Here is a 24,721-nt window from a genome sequence, read left to right as displayed (position 1 = left end):
TAGTCTAGGAGGAGATAATTTACACTCACAATACAACGTCTTGCTCAGATATAGAGGTACATATTTCTTTGTGTATTTAGAAGCACTTTGAAATACCCGGTCATGTTTGTGCCTCTCTTAATATGATGTCTGAAGGGGGAAGATGGCCGCAACTGTAGAAAGGAGCATGTTCTCCTTCAAAATAGAGTCCTGCATGACCAAAGGTCTTTGTTCTCTGTAAATTCTCTCCAGATTTTTTTTTTTTGGTTGTTTACCTTGCCGAGCCAAATTTCTTTCAAAAAATTATATCTGTCCTCTATGCGATATTCATTTTAAAAATGCTTCTTTGTCTATGCAGCTATGACAGAATAATGTGTTCCTTGCTGAGCAGAATGCCAAGTAATTTCTTATCCAATAAAAATGAAAAAATGAAGCTGTTCAAAAGAAACTTCCAAATTTCTCTGCAAGCCAAGCTGCAGAGGGATATCCCAGCAGCCCTGGGGACTGGCAAGTACTGCCCAGGACCCCTCCATCTCTGTTTATGTCTCATCTGGGCAGTGGGCAATGTGATAGTCATTGGATGCTTGCAATTCCTTCCTTCCTTCCTTCCTTCCTTCCTTCCTTCCTTCCTTCCTTCCTTCCTTCCTTCCTTCCTCCCTCCCTCCCTCCCTCCCTCCCTCCCTCCCTCCCTCCCTTCCTTCCTTCCTTCCTTCCTTCCTTCCTTTCTTTGGTTTTTCGAGACAGGATTTCTCTGTGTAGCTTTGTGCCTTTCCTGGAACTCATTCTATAGCCCAGGCTGGCCTTGAACTCACAGAAATTGGCCTGCCTCTGCCTCCCAAGTGCTGGGATTAAAGGCATGGGCCACCGATGCCTGGCTGCTTGCAATTTCATGACAGTGGATGTTAGTGAACTTTAGACCTACCTCTGATTTTTTGCTTTGTATACAACAGAGTAGCAGGGCTTCCTCCAGCAACTGCACTTGTTTTGTGTCTTAGAAATTGCAAGCACACGAAACAAGTAGTACAGTTGCTGGAGGAAGCCCTGCTACTCTGTTGTACACAAAGCAAAAAATCAGAGGTAGGTCTAAAGTTCACTAACATCCACTGTCACGGGTTTTCAGTGAGGTCCTAGTGGCAGGGGACAGCTACTGCTCAATGTGGTCATGGATGGCTGACATATACAGACCCATTCCTCAGAAAGATGCATGCACGCATGACAATTTCGTACATTATGAGAACGTGCAGATTCTCTGGAAATCTCATGTTTTATACATAGTGTTAATGTATAAAAACAAGAATAGAAAACAAGTAGGCGTAGATGCTTTTAAAATGTCTTTTTTTTTAAAAAAGGTTATTTATGTAAGTTATGTTACTTTCTATGTATGTTTTAAAGAAACAATAATGCATCCAAATAATGTTTAATTATTTAATTATGGAGTTATTTATAACTGACACAATAGATAATAGAAATCACAGCAAAATTATTTTCAAAAATCCTTGTGAGAAAGGTAGGTCCAAAGGAACCATCACAGATTTTTGCGAAAGTTCAAAATACTGATTTGTCTGGAGACATTTAAAAAAGAATTACATCTACAAAAATCAATGGACAGAGAACTACCACACTCGTATTTGAATTAGCACTGCCGTCCCAGAGCATGGGATTTTGCCTCTTGTTTGCTATCATCTTTGCATGGACTCCTTGCACGCTATGAATTGTTCAGAACAGAAAGGATGATGGGAGCGAGAAGTGGGAAGCAGTAACAAAGTCTGTTACCATGGTGAGTGTGGATGGCTTGCCAGCTTAGGTGACGTTTGAGCATTGCCTTCTACTTATAGAGCATCACCTAAAGGGCTGAATTAAAGCCCAGCAGACACGGTTAAGTGCTCACTTTCCCAAACCTTTGTTGTTCATTCCACAGGGGCCAGTATAGTCAGTTCTCTATACAACTGTGGAGCTTAATCAGTATTAGTTATTATTATCATTCTTACTTTTCAGATGAAGATTATTAATGTCAGAAATGTAAAACAACTGTCCCCCCACCCTCAAATTCAAATAGTTAAAGATGGGGCATACGTGTGAGTGTCTTATTTCTCTCCTTTTCACTTAGTCAAGAACAGTTCACTTCCTACCAGCGACATCTTGTCAGTGAGTCTTTGTGCAACTGGACCGTCTTCTCCTCGTGAGGAAAGGATGAGGGTTACCTGAGCTTGTTGGGCTCACGGTCAGAGAAAAAGACCTGACCTCCAAAGGTAGCGCTTGGGGAAGAGCAGTGGCTTATGGGTACTAGGAGATTGGTAGTAGAGAACAGAGAGCCAATTTTCTTATTTCTTGTACTGTCAGAGATCACCCCCAAATAGTATGGTTTGGTGATGAGGAAAAAAAAAAAAAAGAGATCTTTAGGAAGGTAGAGGGCAGATGCCTAATCAGTGCTGTGTTTCATTCTTTGCTAATGAAGATCCTGACATTTTTTTTCCCCTCCCAAATTCCAGCTCAAAGCTGGAAGCCAGAGGTGCCGGAATAAATAGTGACAGAGACACAGTGTGTTCTAAACTGAGTGAGAAAGTGGATGCAAGTAAATAGCTAAACTTGAGGGCGTCTATCCAAAGGAACGCAAGGAACCCAGGACTAAGGGTCTCTGGCTTTTGGGCAACTTATAGTCAGAGATGACCTTGGCTCCTAAAATTTGAGGATAGCTATTAGACTCAGTTTCCTGATTCAAAAAATCCAGCATATATATATATATATCCAGTATATATATATACTTTATTAGTCTTTAGAACCATTTTAGATTTACTACAAAGTGGAGAGAAATGCACATAGATTCTGCCTGTATCGTCTGTCTTAGTCTTTTGGGGCTGCTAGAATGATGTGCCCTCTGTGTGGTGGATAGACAGTAGAAATGTGTCTCTTAGAGTTCTTGGAGGTGGGAAAACACAGAAGAATGCATAAGCAGATTTGGGGTTGGATACGGGCCTGGAGCCTTGTTCACAGACAGCTGTCTGTTCACTGTGTTTTCACATGGCAAAAGAGGCAAGGAGCCGTATGGGGTCCCTTTTATTACAATGCTAATCTCATTAATGAAGGCGCTGCAATGATGAGTTAATCATCACTTGTAGACTGTGGGATAGTCAGTTAACTTTTTTGTGGTCCAATTTTCTCCCCTGGAAAAAGTTTCTTATTTAATAAGACTGTTTAGAAATTCATCTACAATCACTGAATCCCCCTACCCGACCCAACAGCATCGCTCTGGGGATTAGGGTATCAATATAAGGATTCTGAGGAGATGTGTCCAATCTACAGCCTTCCTTGCTCCATATATGTAGCATCTCCCTTGTGTCTCCCTCTGTCAACATTCTCCTCCACTAGAGTGGTTCATTTGTTACAACTGCTAACCTAGGCTGACACATTTTAATCACCTAAACTCAGAGGTCACATCAGAGTTTCCTAAATTTTTACCATTTGTAACCCTTTTTTTCTGATAAACTTTATGCAACCCTGGACTTTTAGGTATATAAAGTGTGTATTTAAACATTAAAACATTTACTAATAAATGATGAAGAAATTAATTTTGCAACCATTCTTTGGTATATATAAAATTTTATCATGTATTAAGGACAAACATGGTTGCACACCAGTGATATGGATGCACTTGTTTATTTTTAAGTAAAGTATTAAATCTTGTTTGAGTATTTGATACTGCAGGACAGAGCATCTTCGGTGTGCTTCAAAATATTGACCAATTTTTATAATCATCAATACTTTGGTTGTGGTTCCACATAACTATCTAGCACAAAATAGCAATTTATGGTCATTTCAGAATGGTTGGAAATTCTGTCTGACTTGCAATACAAAATTCACTTAATGATTTTTTTTATGAAGCTCAAGTCAGCAACTCAGATTTTTTTTTTTTAAATGAAGCATTCTAATGCAACACAATCCAGAGATACGTTAACCTGAGACTTACATGTGGAGGCATGAGGATGTTAAAAAGTCTTTGTCCTCCATAATCCAACCACAAGTTTCCGTAAGAGTGGAAAACCTTGCACCTGCAGTAAAACATATCATTTGGTAGCGGGTAATAGTACAGACTCTTAAGCCGAGGTGCTTCAGACAGCGCTCACTGGTATCACCTGGCATAATGGCGTAGGTACTGTAGAGCATGCGTTCAGAACCAAGGCTTCCGTGCGGTCCTGCTATGCAACATGGGATAGCGCGGCCAGCAGGACCTCACATTCATCATGTGTTTGGTTTTGAATGAAATTTTGGTTGTTATATGTTGGAAAGTCTTTGACTGGTACCATTTGGGGTGTGTGTGTGTGTGTGTGTGTGTGCCAATCCTTGGTTATACGTCTTCAAATGGGGCTCACTCCTGGTGCTTTAACAGTCTATGGGTTTGTATAAGCTCATGTGAGCATGCGTCCCACGTAGTAGTGTTATATAACGGCATTTTCCTTGTCTTAAGTCCCTGCCCCTCACCCCCTCACCCCCCCCTCGCCGTGTTCTGCTCCCTATCCATCCTCCCTCCTCTGTTCTCTTGCAGCCATTTGTCTGTCCATTTGCTTCTGCAATGGTGTCTTGACCAGGATGTCACGTCGCTGGAATCACAGTATGCAGATTTAAAGATTGTTTCTCCTAAGTAGTTCCATGGATTCAAGCTTCCTTCCTGGCTTTTCATGGCTTGGTGGAGCATTTCTTTTTAATCCTTCTACACTAAATTCAAATGGAGACCAGGCCTGAAGAATTCCAGAGTAGACAAAAACCAGTCGGACCTCATAAGTGACTTCATCCTTGTTTGACTGGCAAACAGAAGTGAAACTTAACCTGAGATGTTTCTTGTAAATGCTAATATTAAAAAAAAAAAGAAACTAAAGTTCAACCCATAAATGCCACAAATTAACTTTTAAATGTATAACTAGAGCCTTCTATCAATGCAGACCAAGTAAGGCAATTACCTAGCCAGAACCAAACTAAGTTATTCCTGCTCTACTTGTACATGTGTCTTATAAAAGTTGTCCACTTGCAATTCTGTCTCCAGTGATGTGTCATCCATAAGTCATTATTTGTCTAAGTAAAGTCTTTATAATTCTATTGTCCTGAAGTTTACCTTTAAACAGTGTTGACTATGATGCACTTGTTTTGAATAACACAATTGTTTTTGAAAAGACAATTTATTTATTATTAGTTTGAATAAGACAATGTATTTATACACATAATTGTTAAGTTGGAGCTGTCATAATAAGACTGTTTAAAATATCCATGTACAAAATCTTGTGGTTTCTGTGTGTGTGTGTGTGTGTGTGTGTGTGTGTGTGTGTGTGTGTAACCCAAACTTTGGATTCTTCTGGGTGAATACTAAGGAGGCTGATATTCCCATGGAGGGAAATGTGCTTGGTTTCATAAGAAATGGCCAAACCAGGGCTGGGATTGTAACTCTGTTAGTAGAGTGTTTCACTAGCATGACAAAGCATGATGGTGCTTATCTATAAGCCCCACTCTCTAGAGGTGGAGGCAGGAGAATCAGAAGTTGAAGATTATCCTTGGTTGTACAATGAGTTTGAGGACTGTCTATGCTGCAGAAGACCGGTTTCAAAACCAAGCCAAACAATAAGCCCCTACCAAACTGTCTTGCAAAACGGCTGTACCATTCTGCATTCCCAACAGCGACAAATCAGAGTTCTTGCTGCCCTCCACACTGGCCGGCACTGGTTGTTTTTTTGTCTGCCTTCTGGGTGTGAGCCATTCTAATAGCTCTGTATGTAACTGTTGTAATTTCCATTCTCTGATGACATATGACATGAGTTGTCTTTTCTTATGCTCATTTGTCATCTCTACCCCTTCTCTACTGAGGTATCTCCATGTCCCGTTTGATGATTGGGGTGTTTGTTTCCTCATTGTGGAACTTTAAGAGTCCTTGTGAATTTTGGCTGATGGTCTTTAAGTGTCTGTTGCATATAGTTCCTGCTACTCTGGAACTTACTTTTTCATTTTATTCACATAGTTCTTTTTCAACGTCTCAGTTATTTTCTTGCATGTGTCTTGTCTTCTATATTGTACTTTTTAAAGATTATTACCATGCACTTTTAAAGATTGTCGCTAAGTTACACAAGGTTCCTCCTTTGTTGGTTTATAGTAGCTTTCAATTTAATTTTAGGTTAATTATCTATTTTGAGACAGTTTTCATGAAGATCTATTTCTAGATACATTTTTAAAAATAAAAATACCAAATTCTAGCACATTCATTGAAAAGACTATTCTTTGCCAGAGATAAGTTGACTATATTTATAGCCTACTTTGGGTTCCTTTTGTCTTCCTTGATCTATTTGTCTTTTCTTTCATGGCTGTCACTGTCTTGATGGTTGCAGTTTGACAGACAGTTTTTGAGTTGTGTCATGTCACTTTTTCAACTTTATTTTTTCCCTTTTATTAGCATTGTGTGGGTTGTTATGAATCTCTTGCCTCTTTACAAGAATTTTAGAATCACTGGCATCTGTAAAATGACTCACTGGGATTTTGAATTGGATTGCATCGAGTCTGTAGGTCAAATCTGGACTCGCTGACTTGACAGCTTCTGCTGGGTAGGCTCACCTTCCTTTCTTCTTTCTTTAACCCTGGGTGCATGTACCATTGCCACCTCCCTTATCTGCACACCCTAGAGGTGGCAGACACCTGCAGATAGTACTTGCTCTGTGGCTTCTTCACTCATACCTGTCTGCTCAACTTCTCCAGTCATTTATGTGACCGATGCTCTAAGTCAAACTTTCTGTTATGAATTCTGAAATGGTTCCTCTTTCTCTGGTTGATTTCTTATTGATGCATGAACATAAAGTACTTAGTATAGCTAGTACCTGCACAATAATTTCTCTGATGCAATGGATATAAACAAAATAACTGAGGTGGAAATTGGTCAGTCTATATGGATTTTAAATCTGAGTAAAGTACCATTGGCTCACAACCTCTTTTTCGTAATTTCCAAATCTATAATTCTCTAAAAACTGAATTTTAAAAAAAGTTGTAGAAAATTCATTTGATTGCAAATTCTGACTTGAATTGATAAGAAGCTACCCATAGCTATTATAGTTGTTTCAACTACAGGCATTATTGCAAAAAGATTGATGAATTTGATTTCAGAAGATAACCAGTGAGGAGGTAATGAAATAAATGGAATTTGCATATATAAACTCCAAATGATTCAGGGTTCAGAAATCCACTGGACCTAAGTATAGGGTAGAAGTTTTAGGACTCTATTATAGTTTAATTAAGAAAGAGTTATCTTTGAAATGGGCCTTGTGGAAGGGTGAATAGCAGAGATGAACAGTAGGGGCACTCTGAGTAAGAAGAAAGCTATGAAGAAAATTGTGGAAAAATGGAACATGAGTCCATGTACAAAATACTAAATATTAGTAGGAGTAGGTAAAAAAGGGAACACGAGTATGAAATAAAAAAATAAAACCATCAAAAATTGAGTCTTATAATTAGAAACTTGAGAACTTTTAAGGATAATGACTTTGATGTTGTGCTGATAGTTATTAAACTAAATGACAGGCTTAGCTTACTGGGGAATTTTGGAGATGAGGTACATGTAATAGGCTGCTTTAGGAGAATGGGCAAATGAATGGAAATAAAGCAACTTTGCTCCAGACAAATACAGATTATATGAATATAGAATCTGTGAAATGTGATAATTGGCTGTATGGGCGTGACAGGGCAGGGGGAAAGGTGGGTATTTAAGGTACTACCAAGAGAAATAGCCAAGGTGGGGGTGGAGCAAGAGTTGGGAGATGAATGTTTTAGTTAGGATATGCTGAGGAACTCAAATATGAAAGCCATCTGGAGCCGATGGAATTTACTGAAGACGGCAAATAAATATCAGCTTCCCTAAAGTCATTTGTGTGGATTCATGGGTTATGCAAACGCGATTTCAAGTATGCTCATCATTTGAAATTAGCATATGGAAATTTGACTTTGGAATGGGGAGATCCGCTTTCACAGCTCTTCAAAACAAAAGTCTTGCCAATGCTAAAATTTTAAATAGATTTCTGTAACTAAGAATAGAGGTGCCCATTTCCAACGTTCCCTGATACATAATGCTGTGGCTTCCTAAGTGCAAGCTGAGTGGACACACAATTATAAAACGAGATTTCAAAATGATTCCATGGTTTAGACTTCATGATGAGTTTGCGTGACTCATTCAAGGGTGGTATGAAAGTCTCATTCCTCAAAAGTGGTGTATTAGACCATTTCTCCCTTCCTTTGTGCAATGCCAGCCACAAAACCACAGGCATATTTTTATCATTGCTCAAGTAGCATTGAAACTGCTCTGTCACAGCGGCAGATGGACCCCTCTTCTTACAGAGACACTGTCTTGCTTATAGGCAAACATGGTCTTTAAATTTACAGCTAGTTTCTTTCAATCAAGTGGATCTCTTTGTGGCTAGAATGGGATAACCTGTGTTATGTGTATGCCAGGGCACTTACATTGCCTAGGATTGTGGGGACAACCCTACCACAAACTGAATTTTACTACCTTAGTTTTAGAAGCTAGAAGCCCGACAGCAATGTGCCAGAGAGCTGTTGGTGAGATGGTAGAATCTGTCCTGGACCTGTCTCTTTTATCTCATGGACTCTGTCTTTCCCTGTCTTTGTCACATCATTCGCTCCGTGCCTATCATTTGTCTCTGTGTCATTTTCTCCTTTTAAAAGAATGCCAGTCACTTTGGATCAGGGTCTACCCTGATGCTCTCATTTTGATATATTACTTTTATAAAGACCAGATCTCCATATAAGGGCACACTTTGAGGTGCTCAATGTTAGGAATCCAGTGTGTCTTTTTGAGGCACATAGTTCAAACTGTAACAACACATTATTATTAGGTGTGCTCCTGGGACTTATGTGTTCCTGGTCCCCACTGCAACATGTAAAAAAGGCTGCTACATGGGTTCAGAACTGGATGGAACTGGCTACTGGGGACTCATCATGGGCCTCTTGGATGATGGGTTGGCCCAAGTGAAAAAATGGATTACCAATTTGTTTGTAGACTCTTCCTTTGCTATACAGTAATGATAATTCCTTGGGCTGAAAGTGTAGATAAGTGACAGAGTGCTTCTCTAACATTCATGAGGCTCTGGGTTTAATCTCAAGCACTGAAAATTTATTTTCTGTAAAAAAATAAAAATCTAGGCCGGGAGGCAGTGGTGCACACCTTTAATCCCAGCACTCGGGAGGCAGAGCCAGGCGGAGCTCTGTGAGTTGGAGGCCAGCCTGGCTTATAGAGCGAACTCTAGGACAGGCACCAAAACTACACAAAGAAACCCTGTTTTGAAAAACAAAACAAAACAAAACAAAATCCAAAAAATAAACAAAAGTAAAAATCTATTATAAATACATCATGGCTGTTTCTCTGCGACTAAAAGCAACAGTTAGTTATGGGAAAAATGTGAAGAATGGCATTTTATTTTACTTAATTGTCATAATCGTCCTTATAAAACAGTGTTTATTGAAGCGTTGCTTTTAGTAGCAACAACTAGAAGAAACATGCCTGCCTAATTACAGAATGTGTAAATAAATACTGTATATCCCTGTATAACGGATATATTGTGCTTCCCGTAATTAATTTTTATTTACCTGTGGTAAGTTTCTGATTGTTGGGCTTTGTCCTTTTCCCAGCATATACGTTATTTAAATGAATGAACTGATTAACATATCATTTATGAGAGTCTATTATTACCACTGCTTTATCATTCAGGGAAAATAATAAAAAAGATGAAACAGATAATGGAGTGACCATCTCTAATTATCATAAAAACACTGCAATTTTAGAACCTAGACACTGGCAGAAGGAATCTGCTCCCTTCTTTTACAATGCCAAATCAAGGCTCAAAGAGATCCATGTTGCTGACTTTACCCTGCAAATTAGTGTCAGGATGAACAGCAACACTACACAGTTGAAGAATCAACTAAGTCTTCTTGTTGATGTTTCTTACACAGCAATCTTTTAGATCTGCAGGTCAGTTGAGGGTAGGCTGATCTCAGCCTGGCTCAGCTGGGTGGTCCTCTGGGGGATCATCTGGGCTCACTCATGTGTCTGGAAGTCAGCTGATGTGAGCTTGGCTTGGCTGGGTGACCTTGCTTTTTTTGTTTCTGTGTCTTGTTCTTCTCTTGGGATCAGTGGGCCAACTTGAGTTTGCTGTCGTGGTGGTAATGACCACGGAACAAGGGAGCAAATCCACGTGTTTCAAGTCCTTTCTGAGCCTCAGGATATGTTATGAGGTTCAAATTCTATTTGATGAAGTCAAAAGGCTGCAGCCAAGGCAAAAAGGAAGGACATACTCTCTTCCCAGTGGGAGGAATTATGAGGTCACATGGCAAATGGTATTGATATGGGGGGTGCTATGAAGGATTATTGCCACTATCCTACCACAAATGGTACAAGATGGGAATGGAAGGAAAAAAAGGAGAATACATGAGATGTGTTTTTTTTTTACTCCAAGAATATGGTACATGAATCTTTGCTTTAATGTGCAGCTCTATGAAAATTAGCTGTCTTAGCTTATTATAAACAGAGTTTACAATATGTGTATTACTGAGTAATTATAAAGAATAAAGAGATGCCATTTATAAAATACTAGTCTTGTAGAGTATCTTGAATTATGTCAGAAAATTTCCAGTTTATCCTTTGGGGTATGATTTGAGGGCCAACATACTTAAAACTAAGAAAGACAAAAGTATCCAGCAAAATAAAGTATATAGTGACATTTTTGTATTAATGAAGAGGAAGAATAAGGGGAAACTTTCCTGGCATGAAGAAATTATCCAATGAACATTGATGGAAAGGACAGGGAGGGTCTTCTGAGGGTAAAGGGGGGACTGGCATAAAATCAAATGTAAAAATGACGTTGAGTACACTTACCAAAGTATCTCTAGATAAGCGCTTTCCCTGTGTGAGGAAGAGACTTGGCAAAACACAAGGCAGTTATTTTTTTCTCTTCTCTCTGATAGCTTTTCTTATCAGATTCTCTATAAGTTTATAAAACTGGAGAGAAGACCCAAGGAGCCTGTGACTCAATATGTTTTTCTTTTTTCTAAGCTTCTGACCTTTCCCCAACCTTACTAACCATTATCTCTAAACCTTGCTAGTATTCTTATGCTCTTTATTCATCGATTGCTTCCCGGGGCCTCCAATGTGCAAGGTATTCTATCTGATGTGGGTAGGGCTGTTGAGAAAGTGGTGACCACATGTCTGTTTAGAGGTAAATGACAAAGGAACTGACATGGTCCAAGTGTCTAGTTAGCCTATATTTGCGTCCCAATAACGTCTATTGTCTTCTGTATTGACTTCCCTATTCCGTGCCTCAGGCTGGTGTCTATGAACAGTTGCAGCTGAGTTTTATGGCCCTTTGGCTTCCATTTGTGTCTAGGTAGGCCGGAGGATCTGCCAGCACCAGGGGTGGCCAGAGGCTGGGCCAGCGGTGGCCAGAGGCTGGGAAGGCCCTCCTGCTGGCCCGAGGATTGGTGCAACTACACTCACAGATGTCCACTTTCATTCAGCAGGAAGAAGCAGCCTCTTCCTTAGAGCTCCAGCTGCAGTCGCCCTGAGTTCTGGGAACTATTTCTTCTCTTGACCAGCAAGACCCACTCCTGTTCATCCGCAAGTATTTCTCCAGCACCCCACACATACTTTCTGAGACAGTCCTTTCACTCAGCCTTTTCAATTTTTCCTCTTTATGGCATTGGTGTCTTGTGGAGACCCTGACTGGGGGCTGAAAGAACAAAAGCTCCCACTGTAAAATTAGCAGATGTGTTGAAGGCCAAGTTGATAATGTGTTTCCTTCCCAAACGCGAGGATTTCTGGGTTCGTGACACCTTATTTCATTTTTATACATCTTGGTTTGGAAATGCTTTTTCAATCTATACTATTTGACTTTCCTGAGTTACTAAGGGTAGCATAGACTGTATGGTATAGCATTTCTCTCCTCTCCTCTCCTCTCCTCTCCTCTCCTCTCCTCTCCTCTCCTCTCCTCTCCTCTCCTCTCCTCTCCTCTCCTCTCCTCCTCTCCTCTCCTCTCCTCTCCTCTCCTCCCTCCCTCCCTCCCTTCCTTCCTTCCTTCCTTTCTCTTCCTCTAAAGCTCCTTGCTTCCCTCTTGTTCCCCCTCCCCTGCCTTATTTTTCTTAATTTCTGTGTGGAGGAGGTCAAGACAGCAATGTATGAGGTCAACGTGATGTTTGGGCAAAACTATAGAAGTAAAAGTAATGATTTATGAAAAGACATAAACATTGAGGAAGACAACTTGATACCCATGATTTCATCATAAAATTTGAGCGGCTAGTATTTCCACTCGTGCATTATACCTTCTCATGCCTTATAGTTGTAGCCCGAATATTCTTCTCCCAGGAACTTGTAGGTCTCTCACAGTTTCTTTTAAAATCTTAGATACTCCCAATACTTTAGGGATTATTTTCTATCCTTTCTATAATTTCCTTTTACAGTTTCATTCGGTGGTGTGTTTGAAATATGTAAAAAGTGAATATTCAAAGGCTTAATACTTACGTTGTATTTTCCCTGTAGAAAAACTCAGCTTAGCTCACAAACAGCTCATGTAGAATCTTGTTGGGAGGGCTGGGGTGGGGTGGGGTGGGAGGAAGGAGGACAGGGGAATCTGTGGTTGACAAGTAGAATGAATAGAAAATCTCTTAATAATAAAAAAATATTTCAAAAAAAAAAAAGAATCTTGTTGGGAGCTCACACTTGCTGAGTTAAGGAAAACTCAGCTCTGCCATCTTCCTGGATGGAGCCAAGCCTCTTTATATGGACTATTGGACAAGCACCTCATCTTCTGTGTAAGAACTGCTTATAGTTTGCTGACTCACTCTCTGATGGCCAGTCTCTCTCTCTCTCTACATGATGTCACACTGACCCACTTTCTGTTCCCCAAACAGTGTACTTGATGATTTTCCTGACTCTGTTTTGATGATGTAATTTTTTTATTCCTTTATCTTTCTTCAGCTTCTTTGCTTCAGATGAACAAATGCCCACTCCATTTGACCTTTCTCATATAAATGATGAGCATCCAAAGCTCTCTGGAATAAGGTCATTCTCATTGCACAGATTGGGAACTGAGGCTGAGAGCTTTACCCAGAACCATAAAATTGCTAAATGTGTAAGTTGCCAAGGTACAGTTAGTTGGAATTTCTGCTGTTTCCAAATTTTGTGTCTCACTTTATAAGTCAGCTTTGCGTTTCTATATTAAAATACTTGAGATAATTAGATTAGAAAGATTAAAAAATGATTTATTTGGCTTACAGTTATGGGGGTTACTGGTCCAGTAATGTTTCAGGGAAGGTGGTTGGGGATACACACATTGCTCTGAACCTCTGATGAGAAAACACAAAATGGCAAATGTGTAGCAGAGCAAACTTATCAGCTAAGAAGAAAGAGGAAGAGACTGGGTCTCATGATCCCTTTAAGGACATACCCTCAGTGACCTATAGACCACTAGGTCCACTTACTAAAAGTTACCTACCTTCCATATCCTTCCCCTGTGCTGGATAGTTTAATGTCAACATGATACAAGCTAATGTCATCTGAGAGAACCTCAATTGAGAAAATGCCTCCATAAGATCAGGCTGTAGGCAAACCTGTAGGGCATTTTCTTAATTAATGATTGATGTAGAATGGTCCAGCTTATTGTGAGTGGTGCCATCCTTGGACTGGTGGCCCTTGGTTCTGCAAGAAAGCAGGCTGAGCAAGCCATGAGGAGGAAGACAGTAAGTAGGATCCCTCCATGGCCTCAGAATCAGCTCCTTCTGCTCGGTTTGAATTCTGTCCTGACTTACTTTGATGATGAACAGTGATATGGGAGCATAAACAAAATAAACCTTGTCCTCCCCAACTTGCTTCTTAATCATGATGTTTCATTGCAGCAACAGAAATGATAACTAAGACAGCTCCATCATGGAATCCAAGATTCCATCATGGAATCTCCATTATGAGATCCAATTTATGGACCTCATAAAATGTGCTCATACAATGAATGAATGTGGGACACATAATATGCCCTAATTGGGACAGAGAAATTAAATGGTAGTAGACATAGATACTATGCTATGGGAAAGCAAGAGAGTCCTCTTGGAGAGCTAACCTTTAAAGGTGTTAAGGTCACCTTTAATTATAAGCCAGATCTTCTTAAACAGAATGAATTTCAGGCTGAGATAATTAATACTGTCTTTATTTGAAATTTTGATACTTTGTTTTTCATGCATCTTTATATTGGTTTTGGCTTTTTAAAAAATCATATTTAAGTAGTTGTCTTGATACTTGAGTTCTTCCTGCAGTGAATGATACCTTTTCTCACTCTGTTCTTTCTCCAGGAATAGTTGTGACATTTTTCATGAAGCCACAGGAAAGTCATCCTTGGTGAGGGAAGGGTGTGAGTCTGTGGAGATGGTGGAGGGTGTCTGGAGATGGGGCTTCAGGTGGTTGTGAGGTGGCTTTCCAATGGGCTGCAAGTTTTTACCCTCACCTTTTAAAAGAAAAATTGAAAGCATTTTTAAAAATCGAGAGTGAGGTAATTTAGATTTGATTTCTGGAAGATCCCTTTAGATAGGGAGTAGATGGGATCAACACTTGAGACAGCAGGAAACAAAGAATTTTATCAAATAAGATGAAAAACTTTGAGAACCCAAGTAAAATCTATAAAGATAGGTCACGATTTGAGGCAATGTGAATTTATAATTGAGTTTTCCAAGTTTCTTTGGCTAATTACACAGTTACTAGCTTGTTCTTCAAGAAAGGCTCCGGGATTGGTTTAAAGATGTCATTATTTGATATCCCTTTTAATATCTTGCATGTCTTTAGTTAAGGGATAAAATATGGTGAAGTAAGAATATTTTTGCACATCTACCACACAATATCTTATCTGATGAACCCTGCCTTCCTTTGTTCTAAAGACGCCAGCAGCAGGAAACCTCAGTTTGTTTCACTTAGCACCCTACCACCTACTGAGGTCCAAAAGTAAAATAAGGGTGAAAGTCTGAGGAATTGAATGTAGACTCTGGTTACTCAACTGTCTCCTTTGTAAATGGTTCAGCTCGGGGCAGGAGAAAAGGCCTCCACAACATCGATGTTGACTTCATCCTACTGGGGATGTCTTCCCTTTCTTTGTTGACTTAGTAACAGCTCCCGACTCTATGAGGTCTTAAAAAGATTATAGCCTAAGTTTTATAGGAGTAAACATTGTTTTAGTTAAGGAAACAAGTATCTTTGGAAGACAATTTGTTCAAGCATAAGTCAACAGTGGTTATGTCATGCTTCATTACTTAAAATTGTGCTAAATTGGTCAGGAATATCAGAGTTACTATTCCAGGATGGTAAGCTATAATAATATGAAAATGATAAATGAAAAGGATAAAGGTCTGAGAATGATGGCATTTAGTGCTTCCAACCAGTTTGCTTTATGCTTTCAGCAATATGAAAGTATGAGCTTACAAAGACTAGGGCTAAGGCTGTAGCAAGGTTTCCTGGAAAAACGTGTCACGTTGGGAGGTGATAAGTAACTTTATCTTGGCAGTGGCTCCTGGCTCACTTGGAGCGTATTGTTTAATAGATTCTTCTAAGTGTTTTCCTAATAGGGCATCTTCCTCACAAGCTTCAGTGCCAAGTGCCTTATCCTGGATATTACATCTTCACATTCAGTTTACTCAGGGAAGGGAGGTGAATAGCTTCTAGTGAGTTTGGGGAAAGGAACCTTTTCTAGTCACTGGAGTCCTGCCATCTTTGTCCTTCCTCTTCCTTGACCATTTCTCCCCTTCTTTTTTATTCACTTGGCACTTTGTCTCTTCCAGAAGTTTCAAATAACATCTCTAGGCTTGTGACTAACCCCTACCAACGCATTCCACGTTTCAGAGACCCAGAGCTTACAGGCTTATTTACTCTCTGGACTTTTCTATCGGGATTGCTCATTTTCTGTCTACTTAAACTTGCAGCACGTGATCAGCTTTTGATTCCTTTTTTGTCTTCCCCGTCTCCCCACTCTTTTCTCTGCTATCTTTGCATGTCTGTACTCACAGTCATCATAATAGGGCACTTGTTATGACATGCCTAGACCATCCCCAAAGCTCCTCTCCTCATCCTTCTAGGTATATTTGCCTCTCCTTCTTCCTCCATTCTCTCCTTTACCCCAAAGACACGAGGATTGTTATGTTACTCTTCTATTAAAAATCAGGGGAGGGGTGCCGGGCGGTGGTGGCGCACGCCTTTAATCCCAGCACTCGGGAGGCAGAGGCAGGCAGATCTCTGTGAGTTCGAGGCCAGCCTGGGCTACCAAGTGAGTTCCAGGAAAGGCGCAAAGCTATACAGAGAAACCCTGTCTCGCAAAACCAAAAAAAAAAAAAAAAAAAAAAAAAAAAAAAAAAAAAAAAAAAATCAGGGGAGGGGATTCAACTCAGCTAAATTGGTAGAATGTTTACCTAACAAAGGGAAGGTCTAAGATTTGGTCCTGAGCACTGAAAAAAAGGTCAGAAATTATTGTCTCATGCCTGGATAGACAGCTCAGTGGATTGCTTGTCTTCCAAGCACAAGGCTTAAAGTTTGAGCTGCAGAACCCACACTAAACACAAAGTCAGGTGCGGTGGGACACGCTTTTAATCCCAGCACTGGGAAGGTGGTGATAGGTGGATTTGTGGGGTTTCCTGGCCAGTCAAGGTTCTTCAGGACAGTAAGAGATCCTTTCTCCAGGAAAAGGTGGATGACGCCTGAGGAACAACCCCTGAGAATGCCTTTTAGCCTTCATATGCGTGTGTGTGTGTGTGTGTGTGTGTGTGTGTGTGTGTGTGTGTGTGTGCGCACACACACACAGAGACATACAGGCACACACACACAGAGACATACAGGCACACACACACAGAGACATACAGACACACACACACACACACACACACACACACACACACACACACACACACACGCATGTGTACAGCCACACCCACCCACCACTGTCTGCTTTTCTTTTTACCAATTCGGGCCAAATATCCCAATCCTAACCTATCTTTGTTTTATTATGTTTTCTTCTGTTTTATGTTTGAATTTATGTAGCATAAAATTTAATTTTGTGTGTGTGCATGTGTGTGTGTGTATGTATGTATGTATGTATGTGCGTGCGTGTGCATGTGAGTGTGTGTATATGTAGTTCTGGGCATGTTTTCATTATCACAGTAAGTATGTTTTATCTTTCTCAATTCTCCTCTCATAATGTCTCTCTGTAACTATATTCTTTCTTCATCCTTATCCTTGTTAATCATTGATCATTTTTCTATCCTTATGCTTTTTCTTTTCTAGATCATGCTGCAAATAGAATCATACAGCTGATTCTGGGTTCTTTCCAATAGCATAATGAATTTGAGATTTATCCTTTTTATTGCACATACCAATAATTCATTCTTTTTTTTTTTATTGTTGAGCAACATTGCTTATATGGACCACCCCATTTTCTCATTCATTCATTCATTCATTCATTCATTCATTCATCCACTGAAGGATACTTTTCTTCATTTTGGGAAAGTTAAATGTAAGTTAAATATAAATGTTTATATGTAGCTGTTTATGTGAATATGCTTTTATTTCTATACAGTGAACACCTAAAGTAGAATCACTGGGTTGTACAGTACATGCATATTTGTCTGTAAGAAACTGATGAATTATTCTGTGATGTGATCATACCATTTTAATTTCAACAGCAATGTTATAGCATTCCCATTGTTCTATACTCACTAGCATTTTTTAAAAATGTTAATTGAAATAGAATTTCATCATTTCTTCCCTCCCCTTTCTCCCTCTGGCCCCTTCCAGCACCCCTCCTTTAAACTCCTCTCATGGCCCCCACACAGTTGGTAGTCAAAGAAGGTTTTCAGTGATTCAGGGGCAGAGTTTCAGCCAGTATAGGCAGGCTTGCTGCTGACTAGTTATAATCTCTCCAATGACTAACCAGTTTTCATCAGAGAAGATGACAGCTGTTCGCTATAGTGGCTACCTGGTGATTTTTGTCCAATATTGGACAGTGACTGCTTATTCATGACTAGTATTGAATTCATAATTCAAAGAGTTTTGTTGCAGATCTCTTCTCAGAGACCCCTATACATACTGCAGCCCAACACACACACACACACACACACACACACACACACACACACACACACACACACTATGTTTTGCCAAACAGTGATATTAATATTAAATTTTTCTTGAATGTTGATTGACATACATTTAACAATATATATTTAAAATGTAAGATGGTTGCGTTCCAGTCCATAGGAATACATAGGTAGACCCTATCTTGAGGGGAAAAAAAGCACAATGGTAAATTTTAACACATGGACAAACTCATCAAAGATATACAACCATAACAAAATAGGAGACATCCTCATTATCTCCAAAAGCTTTCCTGTGCATCTTTGTAAACTCTCCCTCCCATTCTTTTGAAAAGAATGACTCTTCTTTCTCCTAAGGTAGCCACTGACCTACTTTATGTAATTGTAGATTACTTTGTGTATTCTGAATTTTATAAAAATGCAGTATATACATTATATGTCTTTTTGAGTTATTTTATTAAGCATACATTTTGATGTATGATGTAGAATGCACAAATTATTTTATTTTTCTATTGAGGAGTATGCCATCATTGTGAATATACTTCAGTATATTAATACATTTGTTTTGTCATGGCATTTGGATTGTTTTCAATTTTGTCTATTACAAAAAATACTTCTATGGATATTCACATATAATTTTGTGTTTACAAATGATTTCGTTTCTCTTTGTTAAAAATTGAGAATGGAACCATAGATCAAATGATAGGTATATATTTGACTTTATAATTTTTTTCAGGATTCTTTGTTAAATGATTGGGGCATTTTACACTTCCATCAACAGTGGGTGAGAAGTCCAGTTTTTTCTGTTACTACTATTGACAAGATTGATAATTTTTACTTTAGTCTATACTGCTATAATGACTAGTGATAACATGCTTTCATGTGCTTATTTATTCTCCACATGTCTCCCTTTATTTTTTTTGTATTTTAAAAGTCAGATTGCCACAAAGTTGGCATGGGATAAGGAGGTGGAGGGTAGACCTTGAAGGAGTTGTGGGGAGAGGTGGAGGGTAAATACGATTTAAATACATGGTATGAAATTCTCAAAGAATTGATAAAATATTACATAACAATAATTTTTCTTGTGTTATTAACAAGTTAAAAAAATCTAACAAAAACAAGTTCTAGGTCTCATTTTTAAGTAGGTTTTTCATTTTCTTGGTATTTAATTTTATTCTGATGTATTCCAGGCACTAACTCTCCATCAGATGTATAGCCGGTAAAAATCCCCCACCACTTTGTAGGCTGCTGAGTGATGGTGCCATTTACAGTACAGAAATTTTTCAGTTTCAGTTGTCAGGATCTTGTTCAGAAAGTACTTTCTTGTTCCAAGGAGCTCAGACATATTCTTTACTTTCTCCTCTATTAAGGAATAATAGGTCTTATGTTGAGGCCCATGATATATTTGGAGTAGAGTTTTGTTCAGGCTGAGAGATAATGATCAAATCTCATTCTTCTACAAGCAGTTCTCCATTTTGATCAGCACCATTTGTGGAAGATGCTGTCTTTTCTCCAATTCATATTATTGGCTCCTTTGTTAAAAACCAGGTGGATTTAGGAGTGTGGATTTATGTGGAGGTCCTAAACGCTATTACACTGATCAATGAGTCTGTTTTTATGCCACGACCATTCTGTTTCCATTACCATAGCTGTGTGGTACAACTTGAAATCTGGGATGATGATTCCTCCAGCAGGTTTTGTGTGTGTGTGTTGTTTGTTTGTTTGTTTGTTGTTGTTGTTATTGTTGTTGTTTGGGATTGTTTTGGCTATTCTGAGTCTTTTGTATTTCCATATGAAATTTAAGATTTTAAAAAATTTTCTGTGGAGAATTGTATTGGGATTATGATGGAGACTGCAGTGAATCTGAAGATTGCTTTTGACAGGATGGCTGTTTTCATGGTATTAATCACGCCAATACATGTGCAAGGGATTGTTTCCTTGATTTCTTCGATGGTGTGCTTGTTGCTTATCTAGAGGAAAGTCATTTTTTGTATGTTAATTTTGTACACTGCTACTTTGCTGAATGTTTTTATCAACAGTAGGAGTTGTCTGGTGGAGACTAAAGTACAGAACCACAATATCTGCAAATAAAGATACTTTGAATTCTTCCTTTCCTACTGGCATCCTTTTATCTCTATATATCTATATCTATATATCTTGTCTTATTGTTCTGGTCAAGACTTCAAGAACTCTGTTTAACAGGAACAGAGAGAGTGGGATCCTTGCCCTGACTCTGATTTTAGTGGAAATGCTTTGAGTTTTCTCTGTTAAGGGTTCTGTTGACTGTGAGCTTCCTGTCTGTTGCCTTTATTATGTTGAGGTATGCCCTCTGTATTTCTATTCTCTTCAGGATTTCTATCATGAATAGACATTGAATTTTATCAAAGGCCTTTCTGAATCTAAGGAGATGATCACATGGTTTTTGTCTCTTAGTCTATTTACATTGTGGCTTTAACAACTTCATTTACACATATAATGCATTTTTATTATCTTGCCTTTGTTATCTTCTTTTATTTATCTTTTCTTCCATCTGATCCTGTTTATATTTAAAAAAAATTCCCCCTCTGCATTTGTGCCCTTTAAAATGACCCGTTGAGCTTAACTTGGGTAGCATGCATGAGCATGAGTAAAGGTTTTTGCTGTGGGATGGTCTGTATGTCAAATGTGTTGCTCTGATTGGTCAATAAATAAAACACTGATTGGCCAGTAGCCAGGCAGGAAGTATAGGCGGGACTAACAGAGAGCAGAATTGAGAGACCAGAAAGGCAGAGAGGGAGACACTGCCAGCCGCCGCCATGACAAGTAGCATGTGAAGATGCCAGTAAGCCACGAGCCACATGGCAAGGTATAGATTTATGGAAATGGGTTAACTTAAGATATAAGAACAGTTAGCAAGAAGCCTGAGCCATTAGGCCAAACAGTTTAAATAATATAAGCATCTGTGTGTTTATTTTATAAGTGGGCTGTAGGACTGCCGGGACTTGGTGGGACCCGGAGAGAAAACTCTCCAGCGACAGGTTTTCTTTTTGTTTTTTAACTGGGGGATGCAAACTTACTGGTGCCCATACCACTGATGAAAAATGACACCAATTCCTCCAATGGTAAGTACCAGTGGCTTCTCAGCCAGAAGTTAGTCCTCATGAGCCCCTTCCTCATACATGATGGGATGTGGAATCTTGACCAACTCAATCTTATCTACATATAGGCAGCTGCTCTAAGCTGGGTGAAATCTCACTGTTTGCCCCAGGGTTCCACACAGTTCTTCCCAGCACCATGCACCTTCCCCATGCAATCTCTCTAATAACTGGTAGTCAAATTAATCTTTCTAAGGTACTGTTGTTTATAATAACCACTATTCAGAAGCCATCAAACATGTTACCACCTATTAGAACACACATATTGATGAAATTATTAAGGCCACTCCACGTAGTTAAAAGGAAGATTTATTTAGTGGGTGACTTACAAATGAAGGAATAGGTAGTTCGCAGGGGGGGGGTCTGGGGAAGGTGTATCGCAGTCCAGCAGTGTTCTCTGGAGCTCTGCTCAGTCAGCCTCCACCGTCTAGGGTCCAGGAACAGAGAGAGTGCTCGCCCATCCAGGTCTCGGGTCTCCAGACACCTCCCTTGGCCCCATCTCGTAGGTGTGACAGTTGCCAGAGTCTCAATGGGGGTTGGAACTTCCAGATCCAAGCTGGAATGGCTACCCACTACACACACATTTAGTGACCAATCTTCTATGAGGACCCGGTCTTTTGAGGGAGCTCCCAAGGCCTGGGAGTCGTAGTTTACTTTTGCTTCTGTGTCTTCCTCATTAGACATCAAACTCTCTGATGGAAATGACAGTGTAGTATACAATGGGTACATATTAATTATTTACCAAATGATAAAATGAATGGACTTGCTCCTACATACTAGCTGGCAATGTAGACTAGTAAAAATTCCTCTGGAAAGAAAATTTCCACACTAATATTCATTAAGATATTAATAATCTTTGACCTTAATATTTTTGAAAATGTATTGCAAGGTGATCTTTCAGTTGGGAAATAATATTTTTTTGAGATATGCCCTATAATAATGAAATGTCAGGTGGACTGAAAGCAACAATAAAAAAATGATTAAGTACAGTAAGATAAAATCCACTCAACTGAATACTACAGTCAATAAAAATTATTATAAAGAATAACTGGCATGGAATATTCTTATAAGCAATTTCTCCTTTCAAAAATATTGAAAATTAAGACTGTATCTCTATGGTTCTTCTACTGTGGGTCATGACCCTTTTTGTGTAATGAAATCCAATATACAAAGAGCAACTAGGTCACCCAAATGACAGGTATTAGACTGTCACTAGTCTACCTTTGTGTGTAGGAACTGAGAGAAGATTGAATTCAGTTTTAGAAAAGAGAAAAGTGAGCCTACTCTTAAAGTTAGTAATTTATTTTCTTTCAAGAGGACAGCTAGCTACTTGACATAAGATCCTACCTCTGGAGGTCCCCATTCCTTCAATATGAGAAACTAACTACCTCTTCATGCCATGGGATGTGCAAGTTGAGCCTGAAGGAAATGCTGTATTGATAAGGGGAATCTGGGCAGAGAGGAAGTAGGTGTAGTGTTTAGGGACATTGACTCTGAGGTCAGCCCACTTAGGTTGTGATGTAAGGTTTGTTCTATCACAAGTTAATATTAACCTCACTGTGTTGCAATTTCCTTATCTGTAAAGTGGGATCATGATGTAATGACCCCAGAATGTTGTTTTATTAAACCCATGATTAAATGAAATGATATGCACAAAACTTTTAGTGTCTAGCACATTAGTTTTCAATAAATGCTAGTGATATGCATTTTACAAATGGAAAATGACTGTGTCTTCAGGTTTATGTAGAAAAATATAATAATCAGAATTAATAGATGCTCTCACAATGTATTACAAAAAGGTTTGTGGTAACCCTACAACAAGGTCCACACATAATAAGACATTCCTTAACAATCGTATGCATTCTAAGAAATGCATTATTATGGGAAGATAATAGTATTTCCACAGCAGATACAGTCTTATGAAATCATCATTATATGTGTGGTCAGTTGTTGTCCAAAATGTTGCTATGAGACACGACTGAAATAATAATCGAATAAGGAAAAAAAGGGTTGGGTCAAGTTAGCCGGGCATAGCTCATGAATGCGCAGCACTGTATCTCCAAGTGAGTCATAGAGTCAGCACTGGGATTCCATCTGGGGGGAAGAAGAGTTTACTGGAGGCATTTATGACTAGTTTTCAAAACAATCTTTGGGGCAATACCCTTTCTGCATTTCCTTCTACACCCCATTGTATCTTAGCAGTGTAGTAATGGCTTCATTTCTCCAAAGGAGAAATGTTTCCAAAGCTGAATTCACTCCTGTTGCTTCCAAATGAGTGGCTTCTTCCTGGATTCTTAGAAGTTTAAGGTCTTGACTCTGTGATTAAATTTCAGACGGGAAACCTGCAGCTTACCTCAGTTCCTTTTGGCCTTCATCTGTTCAATAAGGACATCTTCTGTATTTCAGTGTCCCCATCAGGCCCCCTCTCTCAGTGACTGATCTTCCTGGTTCAGTTTCTCACCTTTTGTAATTTTTTTTTTGTATTACCCTCTGGTTTTCCTCCCCCACTTTTTTTCTTCTCACTCTGCTTCAGTGTCTTGAATACATCCTACTCAGATGAATTTTTCCCGAGAGACAGAGTCACTCATGTGACTGCAAGCTTTGTGGGATTGCTCCTTGGGTAAAAGCGTGAGCTACCAAGTCTGATGATATGAGTTCAACTCTCAGGTCCCACAGGGTAGAAGGAAAGAACTGATTAACTGCCACAAGTTGCCCTGACTGCCACATGCAGGTGATGCCGTACACATACCCATGCACACACACACATTCTCTTTCCCCCTTTCTCGCTCCACTCAATATTTTAAAAAAAAGATTAAAAGGCTTTGAGTGATTTTCATTACATTTCAAACCAAGAAAAACAGCTTGATAATCATTTTTATCGCATCCAGACTTCTCCTTCAGCTATTCTAACTGCTCTTCCCAGGGCTCTATTATTCCCTCCTTATTTTTGTGTATCTGGATATGTATTCTCTTCCTTTTTATTTGCCTTGCTTTGGGAAAGAGTTCAGTGAGAAACCAAGGATTTCGATTCCTGAGAATTCAAACTCCATGTAGTGCTGCCCTCTTTTGGTTACAGCAGCCAAGAGTTCCAACCACCAAATACGGAATAGCGCTTGCTGGGTGTCTGACTCATCTTTTCCTTTCAGTCAGAGCCCTCATGGAAACAAACAAATCGGGGTGAAATAATTCCACTCCCTTTTCTCATTTTAACTGACTTCAAAGATTATTTGTTTAGGGAGACAGGAAGAAGATACAATCAGTATAGGAAACAGAACCTTCATATAGTATACGTATAAGCTCCAGGAAAGCCAATGGTTACTTGGATCACATCTAGTATATTAACTTAGACTCCTGTGTAGAAGGTAGGGGCTGATCAAAGCAAATGTTTCCTCAAGGCTCTTTCAGATTGAGAACGGCTTCCTGGTTTAGGGACTGTAGGGGCGAGTGCTCTTAAGTATCTGCACAAGTAA

This window comes from Peromyscus maniculatus, chromosome 18 (assembly GCF_049852395.1).
Source record: "Peromyscus maniculatus bairdii isolate BWxNUB_F1_BW_parent chromosome 18, HU_Pman_BW_mat_3.1, whole genome shotgun sequence".
In the NCBI taxonomy this organism is placed as follows: Eukaryota; Metazoa; Chordata; class Mammalia; order Rodentia; family Cricetidae; genus Peromyscus; species Peromyscus maniculatus.
This window is presented reverse-complemented; position numbering follows the sequence as displayed.